Genomic DNA, 19,781 nt, shown 5'->3' on the forward strand with positions numbered 1-19,781 from the left:
TACCTTAATAACGTCTCCAGGGTCTTCAAAATCTACGCAGCTGAAGTAATCCAGATTTCCAGACGTGAGTCTGGTTGGATTAACGAAGAGAAAAAAAAAAATTTTAATGAAAAAAATTGCCTTGCAATAATTGGCACTATTAAAAATTTTATGGTGCCAGAGGGAAGCTTTGCCCCGGTGGGGCCACTTGCCATTGTTGAAAGTTTCAGTGTTGATTATGTATCTGGGTTTAACTGATTAGGAGTAGTGGTTTAGTGAATCTCCTGGATATGGTGAAATGGACACCTCATAATCACTTCTGGGAAGAAACTGAGCCAATGAATCAGGACTCCAACTTCTAATACTGGTTTTTGTTTTTGTTTTTTTTCTTCCTTCTTCCCTACAGCCCAATTACAGGAAAAATTCATTGTCTAAAAATAATAGTTCTCTAATCTTGTGCTTCAGAAAACTGTACCAGGTGTCATTTTTAAGTACATTAGTATAATATCACACAAAAAGTTCTGAAAAAAAGTTAGTCAATTTTGCTATATATTGAAATAATTCTCTTTGTATTAGATATGTATTTGTAGTCTAGATTTTCATACTTTAAGCAAGTTTAATTGGTTTGGGGTCTTTTTTTTCCCCCAGTGATCCCTCTCTCAGTTCAAAGAAATTCAAAAAGTGCAATATTTAAAATGTTGGCTTCCTGCAGACAGGGAGTTGCTAATATTTCAAATTCCTATTTTGTATTTCAGATTATCAAAATTCCTTAGAAGTCTGATGGAATTTTTTTAAGTTGGTATAAGATTTTAAACGATTACTTTATCTCCAGATAGCTCTTTAAAAGTATTGTAACAACTATAGCCATTTTCTGCTTTAAACTGCTATCAAAGTAATTAGTTCTATAAAATAGTTCAGAGAACTGGAAAAGAAATGCACAGAAGAACAGAAGAAGGAGGTACTGAAATGGCCCCAAATTGAAAACATTTCAAAGCAAAATTGTTAATGAGCTGTTTGAGCTATATGGACATTATATGTGCAATTAACTAGAAGCCAATAAAAATAATCAATAAAAATAATCAATGACAGAGTGCAGCCCCCTGGTACCCAGCGCTTTTCACAAAGAGATGTCTGTGAAGGCGGCGAGTGATTCAAAAAAGCCACCTTTATCTATGGGCTTGCGTGCTAATTTACACGAGTAGAAAGGAAAATGATTTTCCTTGAGTGTTTCTGAAGTTCAGCCCGTGGCAAACGGTGAAGAGCTGTCTGTGGGAAGAGAGAAGTTTCTGCTCTTAGCTGCGCCCCTACCCCCTTCCTCCCAGGAATGTTGGAGGCAGCCACGATCTCATCAAGAGAAGGTAGGAGTTTAGATTTCAAAACGTAGATGTCACATTTCAGTGTAAACGACTCCTACATGAACACTTTATCAGTATGTCAAGATGAATTTTTTATCTCCTGGCGGAGAGGGAGATGGGAGGGGGGCGGGACCTCGTTTAGAAGATTGCGCTCCCTAGCTTGGCAGGAAAAGTTGTTTGTTTTTTTGGCGTTTCTGTGCATCTTACGGAGGGTCCCCATCATCCCCGCGGGGCGCACGAGGAGTTGTGAAAAGTACCGCACAACTGGCCACCGGAATAATTCATCCCCTCCACCTTCTCGTTAGCGCCTCCCACTTCTTCTCTTTTTATAGCAGTTTCTTTCTCTCGAAAAATCTCAGGTTACTTGACTGGGAGTTCTCAGACCTCCAGTTTCAGCCCTGCCCTCAGCCTCCAGTCGTTGAGAGAGAGACACCCAGCCCCAGCAATCGGATTGGGCAGCCCGCCTTGACACACCACTGTGCTGAGTGCTTGAAGACGTGTTTCACCAGATGGTTGGGGTTAGCGTGTGTCATCACATTCGAGTGGGGATTAGGAGTAGGAAGGCTGCCTTGCCGGAGCTGTGTGGTCTTCTCCAAGGGAGAATTGCGGGCAAGAGAACTCCTTTGCTCCGGGGAGAAGAGGAGGAATTCGTTTTCCGCAGCCACGAGAAAAGCAGTGTTTTCAGGTAAAGTAAAAGACATTGAATGAGCCTCTCTCTCTCTCAACATACTTTTGAATGGAATGCTAGCACAGCACACTTGTCAAACCCAGTTGCTGCCCTCCTCTCAAAGCGGCTGCTGCAGGGCTGACATAGCTTGGTGCTTGGCTGTCTTTAACAGAACTAACTCTCCTCAAGCCTTGCTCTCGAAGGTGTAGCTAAGAAAATGTCTTTGGAAGCCTGTTTGTCCCCCACCCTTTCATATCCCCGTTGCATATTCCAAACAGGAGCTAGACGTTGTTCAGAAGGGATGGAGAAATCCAAGTCTCTCAGCTTTCGAAATTTACCAGTCACTTTTAAACTGTGGCATTTTACCACCCAGTGGCTCAAGGTTCTTTGAAGAGTCTATTTGCTGGCAGAGATGGAAACGCTTTCTTCACCAATTTTTTTTTTTGCATTGATTTGAGGTGGACCAAAGTGTTTTCAAAACCAGTTGGAGATGGACTCTAAACTTGGAAACTCCTTGAGGGGCTGCCTTCAGAGCAGCAGAGAGCGGCTTTAAAACCAAAATGCTTAGAGCTAGAAGAAAAGCAGAAAAGGAGGAAGTAGGAAAATGCTTTTTTAACATGGCCCTTTTGCAGCTGCAGGGGAGCAGATGGAGGTAATTCATTTGCAGATCTGTTTGTGAAAGTTTTACAAGTCACTGAAAAGTAAAGAAGCACCTCTAATGGATCGTTAAAGTCCCTACATTTATGGGTTTTTAAACAGGCTATCTGAAGTGTTAATTAAATGTAAATAGGTTTTCTGGCTTGGTTATAAACAAACTTAAAAAAAAGGTTTTAATTACAAGTTAGTCATTGGAAATGAATGGTCATCTGACAATACAAAATGAGTTGTCATGGTATAGTGAGTAGCCATTAATGTAACCACTGTTGAAAGCATCACCAAAATTAAATTGAACTGGATGGAGCAAGGGGGGCTTAGATCTGATGCTTAAGTTGTGGTCTAACAAAGGTCTTTCAAGTTGATGTCCTGTTTTTGTACAGGGATAAAAAATAATTTTTTTCCATTTTTCAAGTTTGTGATCCAGTGAGGTGAATCCATGTGTTACTTCCTTTGCACCCTAACCGACTTGCCTTCCCACATCAGTGTTCAGATACCTGTGGTGCTTAAGAATTCCTGCTCCTATTGGACTTTCAAACTGAGTAGAGAAACCCAACACCCTCACCCTTGACAGGTGAGAGATTCTATGAATAATACTGTATATAAGCTATTCTGAAATAAGAGCTGTTTTGTAGGTTGAATAACAGGATTTATGGCTAATGCTCTGTGATATTTGTATTTGGGTACAGAAAGATGCTTGAAAAAATTATGGTTCAAGTCACATTGCATATATATTTTTGGCAACCAGAGAGTTTATTTTTTAATCCTCTTTGTATTTATTTATTTTTCTTTTCCATTATGGTTTATTAATCCTCTTTTGAAAAATTAAAAAAATGTGTGATCCTTGTGTCTAGCTGTTAAACAGAGTGTTCTCTGAAACTGTTTCAAAAGTCTTCTTCAGTGAGGAAACATCCTCAGAAATAACCAGGCAGTTATGAGGACTGAGTAAGATCCGATTCCCAATATTACATAACCCAAAGAGGACTAAGTTCATAAGCTGAAGTCTTTTGGAATTCCAGTCATTCCATTTTAGCTTTACAATGGAACTGGGGTTTAACAAAATAAAGACAGAAAAGCAAACTAATATCTGGAGTGAGGTCAGGATTAGGATAACAGGCACAGCCTGGAGCAGGTACAGTGCTGGCTACCAATGCCACTTTCCACGATCACAGAGATATTTCAGGAGAAAGTCAAGGCCCTCGTCACCGATAGCTCTTTCTCAGGGAGATATGGTTTGATGGCCTCTAACAAAGGCAAGCCACTGATTAGCCACGGGACGCCCCCCCACCCCACCCCGGCCCTGCTCCCCGCCCACCCGCAACAAGCATAAGGTGCTAATACTATAGACTGACCACCAAGCTGTCTGCCCAGGATTTGGGCAAAATGGGAGAATTCCCCTGTCCCCGCCCAAAGTCAGTTGTCCGCAGGATTTAGGCAGGATGGAAACAAGAAAGGAAGTGTTGAGAAATAATAAATTCACACCTTGAGAAGGCAAAGTTGTATGTTCCTCCCTCTAACAAGGCAAAGGTAACATGAAGTTACTTAATGAACCAAAAGGATCTGTTTCAAGACAGCGCCCACAGGGCAATTCCCGTTTCTTGTCAAAATCGAAATCCACTGTTCCAGATGGAAAACATTCAGAAGCGTATTGACTGTGACTTCCACATACCTCTGTTGGACACTTGGTTTCTTCCTGACAGCACTTGCGTGGGTAACACACGTGAAGTCCCCATCAGTGTTCTAACAGCTGTGAAAGTGCTTGAGCACAGGCTATATCTCCCAGAGAGGTGGAACATCCCTGGGGGGCGTGAAGGGGGGAATCTCAACTTGCCCTGTGGCTGCAGCCTGTGATCAAGGCACGCAGGAAGGTGGCAAATCTGAGGCCGAAAGCGATCTGAAAGCTTGATCCATTAGCTTACAAAACCCACTTTGACAGTGTTGTGGAAAACTAAAATCCATGAATCCAGGCAGTCACTGAACTTGTGGTAGATGATGAGCGAGAGCCTTCACCAAAGAACTAAAAGGGCTCTCTCTGTGCTCGCCTCCTAAGGAAATTTATGTGACTTAAAGCAGATTGCTGTGGTCATTTCCATTGTAATAGTACTGAAGAGTGGCATGTCTGACACTTTGCATTTCCTGTCTTAAGTAAATACCCATAAGGGAATGGATATGGGGTTTTGTTCTTCTGTGGTTTTGATTTCAAATGGTTTATTCTTTAGGAATCCAGAGAGCAGGAATTCTGATACTGAGTACTGAGATTTTACCAACTGTTGCCATGTGGATGAGGCCAACCAATGGGTCAGGTCGGGACATCTGGTTCTTTTTCCCCCGTGCAATATTTTTGTGTGTGCAGAGAACATGTAGTAAATTTAAGGGAGTTAAAATGTTTAAGGAGCTGACTCGAAATAGATTATTATTTTTAATCATTATTATTGACTTTGAAGAAAAAGAGGCTCATGGATGAAATTAAGTCTATAGTGATATGGCAAATTTACCTTTCCTTTAGGTTAGATCCATGCGGGGATAAAGATTTGAAAGAAGATATTTTATGGGAAAAGTTTGTCCTGAAATATGTTTCTCATTTAAAATATTTTCAACTCTATTTCAATATGCTGGGAAGGAGGGCTATTCGTCTGTTAGCATTTTTTTTTTTTTCGCTCTAATATTCCTCTCATCCCCACAGCCAAACTGCCATCAAATCCCGTGAGTCCTTCCTGTAAAGCATCACTCACATCTGGCCCACAGCTACTGCTCCAGTGCAATGATCCCTCACACGTGGGTCATTACAACAACCTCCTAACGGGTCCTCTTGCCTCCACTTCCCTTCTGTCCACCAGTTGTCGTTGAGCTTCCTAAAAAAAAAAAAAAAAAAAACCATGGGTTCCATCAAAAGATTTCTCAGCTGTGACTTACCAGATGGATTGTCATTGTCCACAAGATGAAGTTTGAATTTCTCAGTACGACATGCTGGCCCTTTGTTTTTTGGCCCTAACCTTCCAACTGTAGCTCAGACGGGAAAGAATCTGCCTGCGATGTGGGAGACCTGGGCTCAATCCCCGGGTCGAGAAGATCTCCTGGAGAAGGGAATGGCTACCCACTCCAGTATTCTGGCCTAGAGAATTCCATGGACAGAGGAGCCTGGCAGGCTACAATTCATGGGGTCACAAAGAGTCGAAAACGACTGAGTGGCTTTCACTTCACTTCACTTCCAACTGTAAATCCCTACAGCAACAGAAGTCTACCCTTCCCTGTTACTGAAGTGGCCAGGTCAATGTCCCCCACTTCCTGGTCTCTTCTCTTACCTCTAACCACTCCAGTTTTCCCATCTTATTGTCTGCAAAATGGGAGTTTATCATTACGTGTATTCCTTCTGGTTCTATGTTTATAAGCCTGTGTGTAGAACATCCTCAGCCTCTCTAAGTTCCACCTCCTCCAGGAAGCCTTCCCTGACTACCATATATCCCACTGAGGTTTCCCATCCCTTGGGGCTGACCATTAACACAATTACCTTGTTTCTTTACCCTTGCCTTTTTATCACTTGACTGCTCAGGTAGGGTGAAGTCTCCTAAGACAGGAACTAGTCTGGTCCACTTTGTGTCTCATTAAAAGATGTGTGTCAACTAGCTCACAAGGTCGCTCAGATATGCAAGGCACTCTTCTAATTATCCCACTTTAGAGTCATTTGTTGGCTCTGATAGCCTCCTCTCCATTCATAAAAGAAAAAGGAAAAAAATGGTAAAACTTGATTGGTTATATTTGGGAAATACAGCTTAGGAAAGATGCCACTTGTGAAATGATTGCCCCAAATTAAGCTCGACTGTTATCTGAACCACCCCCCCCCCCAATCTATTTCAGTTTTCTATAACAGTGGCAGGAAATTTTGCTATGGTGTGAGATTTCAAATATGATTTAGGAAGCAGAACAGTCTTTGGGTTCAGACAGACTTGTGCTCTAATTCACGTACTGCTTCTCATGAACTGTGTGGCTTTGAACAGATGACTTAACTGTTCAGCTCCTTCTGTAAAATGAAGAGAGGAATACATTCTTTGGGAAAGTTGTGAAGAAACCTACAAAGCACCTAGCTCAGCGCATGTGCAATAAACAGGGGAGAAAGAAGGTTGGTATATACATAAGCGGATGCAGGTCTAGGATGCGTGACTGTGTTCATCTTGGTCATGTCAATCACTCATTCTGTCTATTTAGAACATGTCTTCTTTTAGCCTTTTTCTCTGCCACCAAAGGTGGTAGTGGGGTGGAAGTTGGGGAGGAGACGAGGAGCAGGAAGAGCTGCTTTTAGCATTTAGGGGATTTGGAGCAACTGAGTTAATGGACCCATAGGGACAATGGTGACAGCTGAATACCCTTTGGAGGGAGGAGGGAGTCCTGGGTCCTGCATTAAAGGATAATAAAGAGCAGACGCTGGGCTGCAGGGCGAGGGGAACAAAGGGCCTAGGCAGTGGACCCCAGCAGGGAGCTGAATATACCAACGGGTCATGTGGTTCTCTTCCTTCCCCCTGCCTCACTGTTTGGAAAGAAATAATAACTTGGCAAAACATTGTAGAGAGTCAGGTCAAGCTTCCAGAAGTAATTGGTAAAGCAAGATACCATTTAGACAAAGCAAGGCGCTTGGACCTTTGCTATCCTTCACCTTGAAAGCAAATTGAACAAAAAGCTGAACGCAATCAGCTTTAGTTCTGGCCTGTTTCCAAACTCTGCACCCACCATCAAACACTGAGTCGTCTATCTGTATCCTTCCCCCAGAAGGGCAGTGGGCCGACCGAGAAATGATCTCACAAAGCACTAAATGCCACCTAGCAGATACGTCCTAGGACCCTGGTCATTCAGTTTTCAGGATCTTGGGATAGATCAAAGAATATTCTTTGCACTCCTGATCATCTGGTCCGCACCTGCCCCAGACCAGGGAAAGGAAAGAAAATGGGAGTCCTATAAATGAAGGGCAAGGCAGGATTTCTGGAGATGTCTCTCTCTTACCAGCAGAGACAACTATGCAACTTTCAAAATGAAGCATTAACAGTTACCTGGCTGGACCTCATCTCTAGGAGCAGATACACTGCTGCTGCTGCTAAGTCGCTTCAGTCGTGTCCGACTCTGTGCGACCCCATAGATGGCAGCCCACCAGGCTCCCCCATCCCTGGGATTCTCCAGGCAAGAACACTGGAGTGGGTTGCCATTTCCTTCGCCAATGCATGAAAAGGAAAAGTGAAAGAAGTCGCTCAGTCGTGTCCGACTCTTAGCGACCCCATGGACTACAGCCCACCAGGCTCCTCCATCCATGGGATTTTCCAGGCAAGAGTACTGGAGTGGGATGCCATTGCCTTCTCCGGCAGATACACTAGATGCTGAAAATATGGGATCCATGTACTACTCCACAATGGTGCATTAAACCTCTGTTAATTAAAAAAATGTAGCTCTACACTTGACCTCCAAAAGTCAAATCTTTTCTTATACTCTGATCTCCTTTTTACTCCACAACCACAGATCTGTAAGAAAATATTTCTGCATATTTGAAATTGTGGATCTAAGAAACTCTGAGCCATGCCACTGTTAATTAACTAGAGAGGGTGAAATCAATATTGAAGAGCTATGCTGAAAAAATGAGCAGACACAATGTGTTTCTGGGTGAGAAGGTAGTGTCTACCCAAGTTAATCTACAAATTTCAGGTAGTGATAAATTTTCATACAAGACAGTTAGATGGTTGACAGAGGGCGCAGCATTTGGCAACGGGTTAAGAGCCCCATTGGCTCTGGTTGAACATAAAATAAAGATTCAAAAGTTTATTTGGCTGATAAACTCATGAGCAAGACTGGACACTTGTGTAAGAGAAGAGCCAAAGTAAGAAGGGGATTTGTTTTTATCTCATATCCAATTATGTTATAAAAGTACAATAATTGAATTTTCTCTTCCAAAGCAATTGACTCTGAAGTACACATTCATCTGCCTTCATATATTTTTGCTTTTGTTTTATTCTCTTCAGTTTTTTTACTCTCCTCAGTCTTCATCTCTGTTCTATTGTTGTGGTTCAGTTGCTAAGTCGTGTCTGATTCTTTGTGACCCCACGGACTGCAGCACGACAGTTTCCCCTGTTCTTCACTATCTCCTGGAGTTTGCTCAAATTCATATCCATTGAGTCAGTGATGCTATCTAACCATCTCATCCTCTGCCGCCCCTTCTCCTTTTGCTTTTAATCTTTCCCAGCATCAGGGTCTTTTCCAATGAGTCAGCTTTCCGCACTGGGTAGACAAAGTATTGGAGTTTCTGCTTTAGCATCAGTTTTTCCAATGAATATACAGGGTTGATTTCCTTTAGGATTGACTGATTTGATCTCCTTGCTGTCCAAGGGACACTTGAGAGTCTTCTTTAGCACCACAGTTTGAAAGCATCAATTCTTTGGTGCCCAGCCTTCTTTATGGTCCAACTCTCACATCCGTATATGACTACTGGAAAAACCAGAGCTTTGACTATACAGACTTTGGTCAGCAAAGCGATGTCTCTGTTTTTTAATATGCTGTCTAGGTTTGTCATAGCTTTCTATCCAAGGAGCAAGCATCTTTTCATTTCATTTTCCTTTCACTTCATTTGTTGTTCTGGTGTTGGCATTGTCCAAATCTTCAGCTCAGCTACAAACTGTGGTTGCTAGAAAGAAGGTCTATTGCTACAATGAACTGAAACCCTGAACTAGTTTTTGTTATTACTTTGTTCTGCTTTTTCTCATCTGCAAATAGAGCTACTAATATATGCAGCTTTTCCACTTCATGGAATACATAATAGGCCTGAAACAAATTTATTTCAAGAGCTCAGGAAAATTCTCCTGTAGTCATTTCCTTGATAGAGCCTCCAAATACACCAATCTAAGCATCTCTGAGCAACAAGAGTACATTCTTAACAGACAAACTAAAAATCTGAATTTCAGGGGGTTCTGTTTATTGACCAGTTTTGTGGTATGGTGTTATAACTCATAGGCAACACCTGCTATATTAACTTAAAACTGAAGACCAAACTGTTAATGAGATATTAGCTCTACCAGGGTCATGATGATAATAGATGAAATGCATACAAGACTGTGCATTTCTTGGTAAGTTAACGTAAAAGTGTACACCTGTGGTTATTAGCCTCAAACTCCTATTACTAATTTGGCTTAGCATCAAAATCACCTTTCTATAACATAACATGTCCTCTGAATAGACTTCCTGCCAGTTTCAAGCTTCCTCCTTAACCTTCACCTGCCAGTAATCAGTCTTCCCCTGAGTAGAATATCCTAGCACACAGATGTGCTTGGTGTTGCATCCATAAATTCTGGACACTTCAGCTTTTAACTTTCATCTACAAGAAGTGCATCTTCCCCCCAAAAAAGGCCTCTAAAATCATGTGCTCCTTCCTTTATCTTGAGAGCTTTCACACTGGCAATAAAAAAGAAACTCTTCCGGATACAGCAAATGAATAAAAGCAAGGGGTGTATTATTTATTTCCAAAGGTTTCACATGTGTTATCCCATTCATGTCATATATGGTATCTATATTTAGTAAAAGAGACTTGAGGGACAGACTCAATATCAAACAGCTTAAACTACTTTTTGGCAGTTGATCTGTTATCCTAAGAAACAACCATAGGTAACTTCTAAATAAAACCAAAAGAACAGACTGAAAGCTGTATCAATATGCTAATATGTGGTGCAGTGGTAAAGAATCCTCCTGCCAATGCAGGAGATGCAGGAGACCAGGGTTCGATCCCTGTGTTGGGAAGATCCCCTGGAGCAGGAAATGGCAACCTACTCCAGTATTCTTGCCTGGGAAATCCCATGGACAGAGGAGCCTGGTGGGCTACAGTCCATGGGGTTGCAAAGAGTCAGACGCGACAGAGCAACTGAGCATATGTACTCAACAACTTCTTGTGTATATACTTCTATCCCAGTGCTCAGAGGATTACAAAATAATATAGGATACTATTCTTTCCCTTTAGGAATATCTAATTTAGCTGTGAGTGGAAGACACGCTCCCCACTTCCCAAATTTTTTTAGTAGTAATGCAAAGAATTTTGTGGTCAGATATCAATTATTACTGCTGCTGCTGCTGCTGCTGCTAAGTCACTTCAGTCGTGTCCGACTCTGTGCGACCCCATAGATGGCAGCCCACCAGGCTCCCCCGTCCCTGGGATTCTCCAGGCAAGAATTCTGGAGTGGGTTGCCATTTCCTTCTCCAATGCATGAAAGTGAAGAGTGAAAGTGAAGTCGCTCAGTCGTGTCCGACTCGTAGCGACCCCATGGACTGCAGCCCACCAGGTTCCTCCGTCCATGGGATTTTCCAGGCAAGAGTACTGGAGTGGGGTGCCATTGCCTTCTCCGTCAATTATTACTACTAATTAAACAAAAAGGATGTCCACAGAGCCCCCTACTGGTGGAGCGGGAATCTGAGCCAGGCAAGACTTTTCTCCAGGTCATTAAGCAGATGAATCAGAGCAGTGATTCACCTCCATTCTTTGCAAAGTCTATGGAGACAATTCATTTATCCTCTTTTCCTCAGTTTTCTTCTCTGTCAAATGGAGATATGATCATCACAAAGTGTAGAAAGTTCAGTGAGATAATAAAAGTAAGATGTTGTACACAGCACCTAGAAGTTAGTAAGAATTCAAAGAGTTGGAAGCTTTTTCCAAGACGGCAGAAGGAACCACCTGAGTTAAGGCTTGGAGTTAAATTGTGCATGTCGTTTGCAAGCCAAGACATAGTATTTCTGAGTCAGAGGATGTGCATAGATGCAGTTTGGGAATATGATAAAGGAGGTATTCGGCAGAGGAGAGGGAAGAGAAAGGAAAAAAGTGATGGAGGAAGAGAGAGAAAAAGATGAGAAAGAAGGAGGAGGAAGAATACAGTCCTTGGTTGCCTCTACTTTGTACCATTTTTTAGTCTTTTTTATTTTTTGGCCGTGCTGTGTGGCATGCAGGGTCTTAGTTTCCAACCAGGGATCAAATCTGTGCCACCTGCACTGGGAGCTTGGAGTCTTAGCCACTGGACCACCAGGGACGTCCCCCCTTTTCTACTTTAAGCACATCATGTCAGCTGAATTAGGCCAGATTCCAGAGTGTCATGACACATCAGGACTTCAGCTAGCGAGGTTGTATCTACTTTTGAAATAGATGCCTTAGGATGTTTGAGCAGTAGGTTTTTCAGGAATGGGGAGAGGGAAAGAGAGAAAGAGATGAGTGTGGGGGGAACACTCAATTGGGAGTCCAAAAAAGAAAATGAAAAATAAGTTGCTGTTCTCATCAGTAACCCTGACAGTGAGGAACGGATGGGTGCAAGAAACATTGTGAAAAGCTTGGTAATTAGTCAAATAAAAGACAAAGGAAAGACAAGTGGCAAAGAAGACACAGGCATGAAGCCCAGGAAATCAGGGAGTGGTGACATCCCTTAAGGAAAATAAGGATGCTGGAAGTAGAACTTCCTTTTGTAACACTATACACATCCCAAGCTATGGCTGAGATAACTTTGTAACGCAGCACAGGCAAGTGCGTGTCCTGTGTGCTCAGTTGTGTCCAACTGTCTGTAACCCCATGGACGATAGCCTGCCGTGGTTCTCTGTCCATGGAATTCTCCAGGCAAGAATACTGGAGTGGGCTGCCATTCCCTACTCCAACAGGTAAATACATGTGCGTCTAAATGTTTAATAATATAATTTTGAAGCCATAAAATTGAACTTTCTGATCATCCGTGGACAGAAGGCAGAAGATACCACTGTGGTGTTTTTTATGACATATTCCTCCTCAGATAAAAAGGATCTTTTCTCAGATTCAGAACATAATTGGCTCAATAACTCTTCTAGTGTTTTTAAACTTAAGGGAAGTAAGGGATTTTCAAGTCAGAACAACAAACTACTTCTGCGCAATATCTGTAATTCTCTTCTTTCAGCTCAGAAAATGTTAGTGGAGAGGGACATATAATTTAAAGAGTAAAGAGGCAAGAAGAGATGAAATATTTAAGTTGCTTCTGCTCATAAACGTTCAGCTTATAACTTGGTTGACATCCTTTTACAAAACGTGTGAATGACTTATTTTACAAGTGATATAGACACTCCCTTTTTCACTCACTACAACGACAAATCATTCTTAGTTTAAAGCTTTGAGAGAGATTTTCCTGCCCTCCTGCTTTTCTTTCTATCTCCTCTTGTTCTATTCTTTTGTTTGTCACATTTCATTTTAAGCTTCTCTCCAAAAACAGGAGAGCCATTCTTGATACTAAATCAATGAATAATTTTCAGGATTAGGTATAATTTTATTAGAGGTAGAAGATTATATTTGCCATTTCACACTCTTGCACCAGATGTGGGGAGGAGCAGGGCAGCATGATTGAAAGAATACACTGCTTGAATCTGCTAGATTTGGGATTTAAATTGCTAGGAATTTGTGGGAATAATACTGACCTGGGGAGACCTGACAGCATTTTGGTTCCTCAAAAGAGACTTGGGTTCTGTTCAAATATTTAATGAAGACTTTGGCCCGTTTTATTTTACTCAACTGAGCTTGCTGAACCATGTTTCTCCTATTGGAGAAATGCCAGCCTAAGTATCCGCACCTATAAATCTAGTTCTCAGTTAGGGTTGCCACCCATGGGGGTCAAATTAGCATGAGTTAGTTTATACTCGGAAGCTATTAATGGCTAACGACTGACTTGGTCATTCTCAAGACATCCAGTGCAAGGAACTAAGGAAAAAAGACAGAATACACTCATTCCATCATTAGAGCAATAAATGTCATCTGCAGCAAGCACAAAAGTTGGGTTTAACTGTGAAGTTTAACACTGGGTCTTTTCTGCTGGTGTCCACTTAGGTCAACAGGCCCATGAGCCTGCATATGTGGAGATGAAGGTATGGAGTATAGGCTGATATTCTAAAACTCCTTCATCCAGACTGTCTAAACTCAGATTTCAATTCAGGATTCTATTCCTACATGTTCAACTTATCCACCTGTCTCAGAGGTACAAAGACTTCTTGACAAGGAGAAGCATAGTCCTTGTAAGAAAAGAAAAATGAATAAGTGGAGAGGAAGAGGGGAAAATACCAGTCAAACATACCGTGTTTTAGAGTCATGTTTTTTTGACACAAAAATAAGGACAGAAAACAGGAAATAAGCTTTATGAAACACTTCATGTGCAGTGGTTGTTATTCTCATTAGTTGTTTTGCTGTAAAATTGGAGATCCAAGGACTTCCCTGGTGGCCCAGTGGTTAAGATTCTGTGTTTCTTATGTAGGGACTGTGGATTCAATCCCTGGTCAGGGAACCAAGATCCCAAATGCCACGTGGCACGGCAAAAAAAAAAAAGTTTTTAATAAAAAGTAGATAAAACCAGAAATCCATTGAGCCACCCTTCTGGGCACCCACTGCCTTCATCTCAGAAGTGGAATTGGAAGTGCTCTTCTAATTGTTTCTGCCACTATTACAAGTTTAGAAAACCTCACTGGACTGCCTCATTGGCTTTAGGTAAGCTTATTGCATGCTGGGCAAGTAATAGATTAAAATGTCACTAGCAATGACAAAATTTGCTGAACAGTGGCAGTTGTGTTATAGTCAGGAAAAAGAAGCAGAGTGGTACAGTGGGAAAACATTGGCAACCCAGATTCTAGAGCTTGGTTACCATTAATAACGAGATATTGAGCAAATTAATTAACCTTTCAGGAGCATGCCTCCCACTACTTCTTAACCTTTTTTCTACTGTTCCCTCCATCAAATTATCCTCCTTAACTGGCAAGCTCTGCTCTTTCCCTAAGACCAGTCTAAATAAATAAGATATTCTCCTTTGAAATTAAAAAGCATGGTGGGAGGAACAGGGAAGAACTTTAATCCAGTTTTGCACCATCTCTTGCTCTTTTTCCACTCATTTTATATATCACTATTAAACTAATCTTCTAGCATCATTTTCATTATGCTCTTCCATTATTCTAAAATAGCCAATTTTCTATAGCATCCAGCTTATTAATAAATAAAACACCAGCCTTTAAGGACATGCATCATGTTTTCCACTTGAACCATATCCCTTCCCTGATGTACTTTCTGTTCTTTACTAAGTTGGTTCAGTATCTCCTAAATTTCCATCACTTACTTTTACTGCTAAGGATTTGCCCATAGTGTTTTCTAGGCTCAGGCTGTCCTCCCATCATAGTTGTGATGTTCACATCTCACCCATCCTTGAAGAAAAATTACCCCATTACTTACATGGAACTTTCTTTTGTTTGCTATACCAACTATTAATAAGTCCCTTCTCATAGGTGATCTCTTACCACTTAACATGTTGCCATCTAATTTTAGCTCTTGATTAACTACAATTTTGCATTTATTACTATTCTTCATAGATTTTTAATATTGCTCCCTCTCTTTCTTATCAGAAACATGAAGGTAGAAGTTGAGTTTTAAACCTCTGCCTCTATCAAGCATAGCTTCAAGACGGTATATCTGATATAGGCCATAGGTCTTCATTATATATTCATAGCCAGATTGGTCAAGGATAATTGGAATAGAAAGCTGCACTTTAGTCACTGAGAAATTTGAGGAAACTAATCAAAAGTAAATCCACAACCACAGGCAATTCTTTTGACACTGTGGAAAGCACTATCTCATGCACCAGTTTTCTGGCTTAATATTTTTCCATCTTCTGCACATCACTTTCTCAGTGCTGCATTTGGGCCAGCTGAATTCCATCCAGAAACAGATTTAAATAAACAATAGGCCAACTAGAATTCCCATCCTCCTTGATTAGATGTGAAATTGCAGAGCTGGGTGTCACTCACATGCCAGCCACTCAGGAGTCTATGCTATCAATTAATTTCTCTTGAGAGCTGAACTGAGGAGATTGTGACAGTTCCACTTTTAAGGGCATGTAAAATTATGGCTAGACCAGAATTTTAGGGACAGTGCCAGACAGACAGACCCACCCCACCTGGATGAAAGTATCCACTATCTGCTGCATATCATAAATTAAAATTCCCTGAAAAGCCCACAGTAAATCGTATTTTTTCTGTTTCTGTAGTTGGATTTGACTATAAAAATTCATTGGCTTGAAATCACATTCTCAGCTGTAAGACAATTTGCCAGTGAGATGAGAGGTTTTAAATCACTTAGAAGAAAGAGGAAATTATCACACATTCTATTGGATCTACTGGATCTTATTTCTTGTAGTTTTCTGGAATAATCAGAATTAAGGCTTGATTTTCCAAGAAAGGCATGGAAAATATCACAGAAGCACAGACTATAAGAGGTATACCTCAGAGATCATCTAGGTAAAAATCCCCCATTTTACATCCGAGGAAACGGAAAAAAAGTATGAAGGTGTTTGTGCTCAATCGTGTCCAACTCTTTCGGACACCATGGACTGTAGCCTGCCAGGCTCCTCTGTCCATGCAGTTCTCTAGGCAGGAATACTGGAGTGGGTTGCCATTTCCTTCTCCAGGGGATCTTCCTGACCCTGGGATCAAACTGGCATCTCTTGTATCTCCTGCATTGGCAGACGGATTCTTTACCACCAGCACCACCTGAGGAGATGAAGCCTGCCTAAAAAAAATCCTAAAACCCACATTTCCCAGATAGTTCTAGGCCAGGCTTTATAGAAACGTATAAGGCAGTAAAGTTCTACCAGGACTAACTGGATTTCATGTGTCAGATGTCCTCTAGAATCAAGGAAAACATGAGGGTGTGAAGCCAGCTCTCCCACGGCCCCTCTTACTAGTGCCAGACTGCAGAGAAGTCTCAGGGCTGGAACAAATACCAGCAGAAGCATTTACTGTTTAGGTGTATTCTTTGTGGAAAATCTATTCTACCAGAAATACCCAATCACTGATCTGAAACTTCGAAGCTTTGTTATAAAGAGCCTTGTTTGTAAAGGCCCCTTTTAACCTTTGCCAACAGAATGCTACCCAAGTGATGACAATAATATTAACCATCACACCCTCAAAACATTTTCCTTTGAGTCAAATCACTGGAACTTGCAGTCTTTGGATTAGCAAAGCAAATACATCATTTCTGCACACCAGAAAACAGCATCTGAGAGAGGAGTCTAGAGAGCTAGCGAGTAGAGTAATCCACATTGGAACTCATGTCTTCTAACACCTACTTCACTGCTTCATGTTTCCAGTGATTCCAAATACATATATTATTATATATGTAATACATTAGGGAAACCTGTTGCCTTCCATGTGCTTCCCTGATGGCTCAGAGGGTAAAGAATCTGCCTGCAATGCAGGAGACCTTGGTTTAATCCCTGGAGTTGAGCTGCCCTGACGTCACCTCACTGAGAAATAAACATTGGACATACATCCTCAGGTTCTGGAATTTTCCCAAGAGAAGTATAAGAGCCATAGTCTTCAGAGCTTTCTAAATTATGTGAGTATATAAACCAGTATGTACCTACATAATTTATGTCTAAGACAGATTTATTTGTAGAGGAAGTAAAATGAGTCATTATTGGATTATAAATGTCTTTCAAAATCATTAATTTACATTTTTCATCTTGCACTATCATGAATAATAATTTAATAATTCCAAAAAAAGATTAACTTAGAATTTTAAAGTGTGGTTTTGATTTTTTTGGAAAAAATAGCTTTGTTTTTAAAACATATCCTATATTTCTATTTGTTATTTAAAAAGTCACTGATTTTCAGAGCAATGCAAGGAATATGTCACAGAAAAAAAGAGTATGTGCATTCAGATTGTTATCAGCTATATTTCAATTCACTGTGATTGAAAACCTGGTTAGAACTATAAAGAAATCAGGCTTTACCAGTATTACATCTGCTGGTAAAAGGGAGAATTCTGTTGTGAATGTAGAGTTAATTTGGCAGAATAATTACCTGTTTGTCATATAGCTAAATTTTAATCACAGCAAGTGCTGAAAAAGAATTCTATGAAAAATTATATCTTCGGTCCACAAGAATACTTTCTTCTTTGAACTAAGCCTATACCTTGACCACTTCTGTAAAACATGCTTTCCTATTTATTATTTGTATCTCTGCCGTTGTTCATAATGAAAATAAAACAGGTCATTTTCACTACTTGAAGGGAGGGTCAGAAGAAATAAAGCTGAGCTCTTTCCAAACTCTTTATAGTTCTTTTGTTCTGCCGTTGAGCAGGGGTTGCCCTTAAGTCGTTATGACTTTTTTCTCTAACATGCTCATAATCTCCACCAAAAAGACTACATAAAATGGCAAGCTGTTAAAGAAGAAAAACTACACACAAAAAGGATGCAAATTTTTCAGTAGTGTAACTGAAGAACATCTTTCTCATTTCCCCGACCCATCAGAGATTCCAAAGATTACTCAATCTTCAGCTTCTTATACACAGAGAAAATGGACTTCTTAGTTTGACCTTCCTTGCTTAGTCCTCTAATGTTTTATGAAATTTGACTTTTCCCATTTATGAAACTTTTAACTTTGTATAACAATCTATACTTTCTAAAGTGCTTTCAAACCATTCATTTGATCTTGAAAACCTTGTGGAACACATCACCCATCTAAGTACCTATGCCCCTTTTAAAGAATAAGAATGAAGTTGCATTCTTGGATAATACACAATGAAAGATATTTAGGGTTATAAGACCATGAGTCAAGCAGCTTTCACTGAACTCAAGGAAAACAAACAAACAGTGAAAGTGAAAGTGAAGTCAGTCGTGTCTGACTCTTTGCGACCCCGTGGACTGTAGCCCACCAGGCTCCTCCGTCCATGGATTCTCCAGGCAAGAATACTGGAGTAGGTTGCCATTTCCTTCTCCAGGGGAATCTTCCCAACCCAGGGATCAAACCCAGGTCTCCTGCATTGCAGGCAGATGATTTAACCTCTGAGCTACCAGGGAAGCCCATAGAAAGAGGAAATGAGCAACAATTGATGAAAGGATTGGGCAGTTCAGTTCAGTTCAGTCACTCAGTCATGTCCGACTCTTTGAGACCCCATGGACTGCAGCACACTAGGCCTCCCTGTCCAGCACCAACTCCCGGAGTTCACCAAACTCATGTCCATTGAGTCGGTGATGCCATCCAGCCATCTCATCCTCTGTCGTCCCCTTCTCCTCCTGCCCCCAATCCCTCCCAGCATCAGAGTCTTTTCCATGAGTCAACTCTTCGCATGAGGTGGCCAAAATATTTGAGTTTCGGCTTCAGCACCAGTCCTTCGAAAGAAATCCCAGGGCTGATCTCCTTCAGAATGGACTGGTTGGATCTCCTTGCAGTGCAAGGGACTCTCAAGAGTCTTCTCCAACACCACAGTTCAAAAGCATCAATTCTTCAGCGCTCAGCCTTCTTCACAGTCCAACTCTCACATCCACACATGACCACTGGAAAAACCATAGCCTTGACTAGATGGACCTTTGTTGGCAAAGTAATGTCTCTGCTTTTGAATATGCTATCTAGGTTGGTCATAATTTTCCTTCCAAGGAGTAAGCGTCTTTTAATTTCATGGCTGCAGTCACCATCTGCAGTGATTTTGGAGCCCAAAAAAATAAAGTCTGACACTGTTTCCACTGTTTCCCCATCTACTTCCCATAACGTGATGGGACCAGATGCCATGATCTTCATTTTCTGAATGCTGAGCTTTAAGCCAACTTTTTCACTCTCCTCTTTCACTTTCATCAAGAGGCTTTTGAGTTCCTCTTCACTTTCTGCCATAAGGGTGGTGTCATCTGCATATCTGAGGTTATTGATATTTCTCCCAGCAATCTGATTAGAATCCAAGTATTCTTATTTTTCCACACTTCCTGTAAATCTGTACTCTATTTCTGTATAAAATGAACAGTAACTTCCACTTAAAATATTTATAAACCACAATTACACTTTTTGCCAATCAGTCATCAGTACCATAGCTCAAGGAAAACTCATAATTATTATTTAGCTATAACATTTGTTTATATATCATATTACCCATTTCAAATCATTTTTATAATCCTATTTTATTTGATCCTCATAACTTTTTGAATAAAGTAGATAGCACAGGCATTATTGGACCCATTTTACAGATCAAGAAACAGACTGTGAAACTAACTGGCAGTCATATTCTGGAGACAGATACATAAGTCTGAAAACTTCAGAACAGTACTCATGCCAATGAATCCTCTTGACAGTCCAGTGCCTTTTCATACCCC

The 19,781-nt window shown here is 41.0% G+C and overlaps 1 protein-coding gene across 4 annotated transcripts in view; it reads left to right on the forward strand.

Moving 5' to 3' along the window:
- Positions 1-1,559: 1,559 nt before the first annotated feature.
- The window catches only part of SULF1 (sulfatase 1), a 199,113-nt gene continuing 180,891 nt past the window's right edge, over positions 1,560-19,781 (forward strand). For 2 of the 4 annotated variants that reach the window (XM_059874425.1, XM_025001831.2), the window contains exon 1: positions 1,572-2,019. The gene's annotated coding sequence lies outside the window, so the exon portion shown is untranslated. Of the gene's footprint in view, positions 2,020-19,781 lie in introns of all 4 variants that reach the window. The other 2 variants (XM_059874426.1, XM_025001836.2) reach the window with 2 other exon arrangements.

This window comes from Bos taurus, chromosome 14 (genome assembly GCF_002263795.3).
Source record: "Bos taurus isolate L1 Dominette 01449 registration number 42190680 breed Hereford chromosome 14, ARS-UCD2.0, whole genome shotgun sequence".
Taxonomy (NCBI): Eukaryota; Metazoa; Chordata; class Mammalia; order Artiodactyla; family Bovidae; genus Bos; species Bos taurus.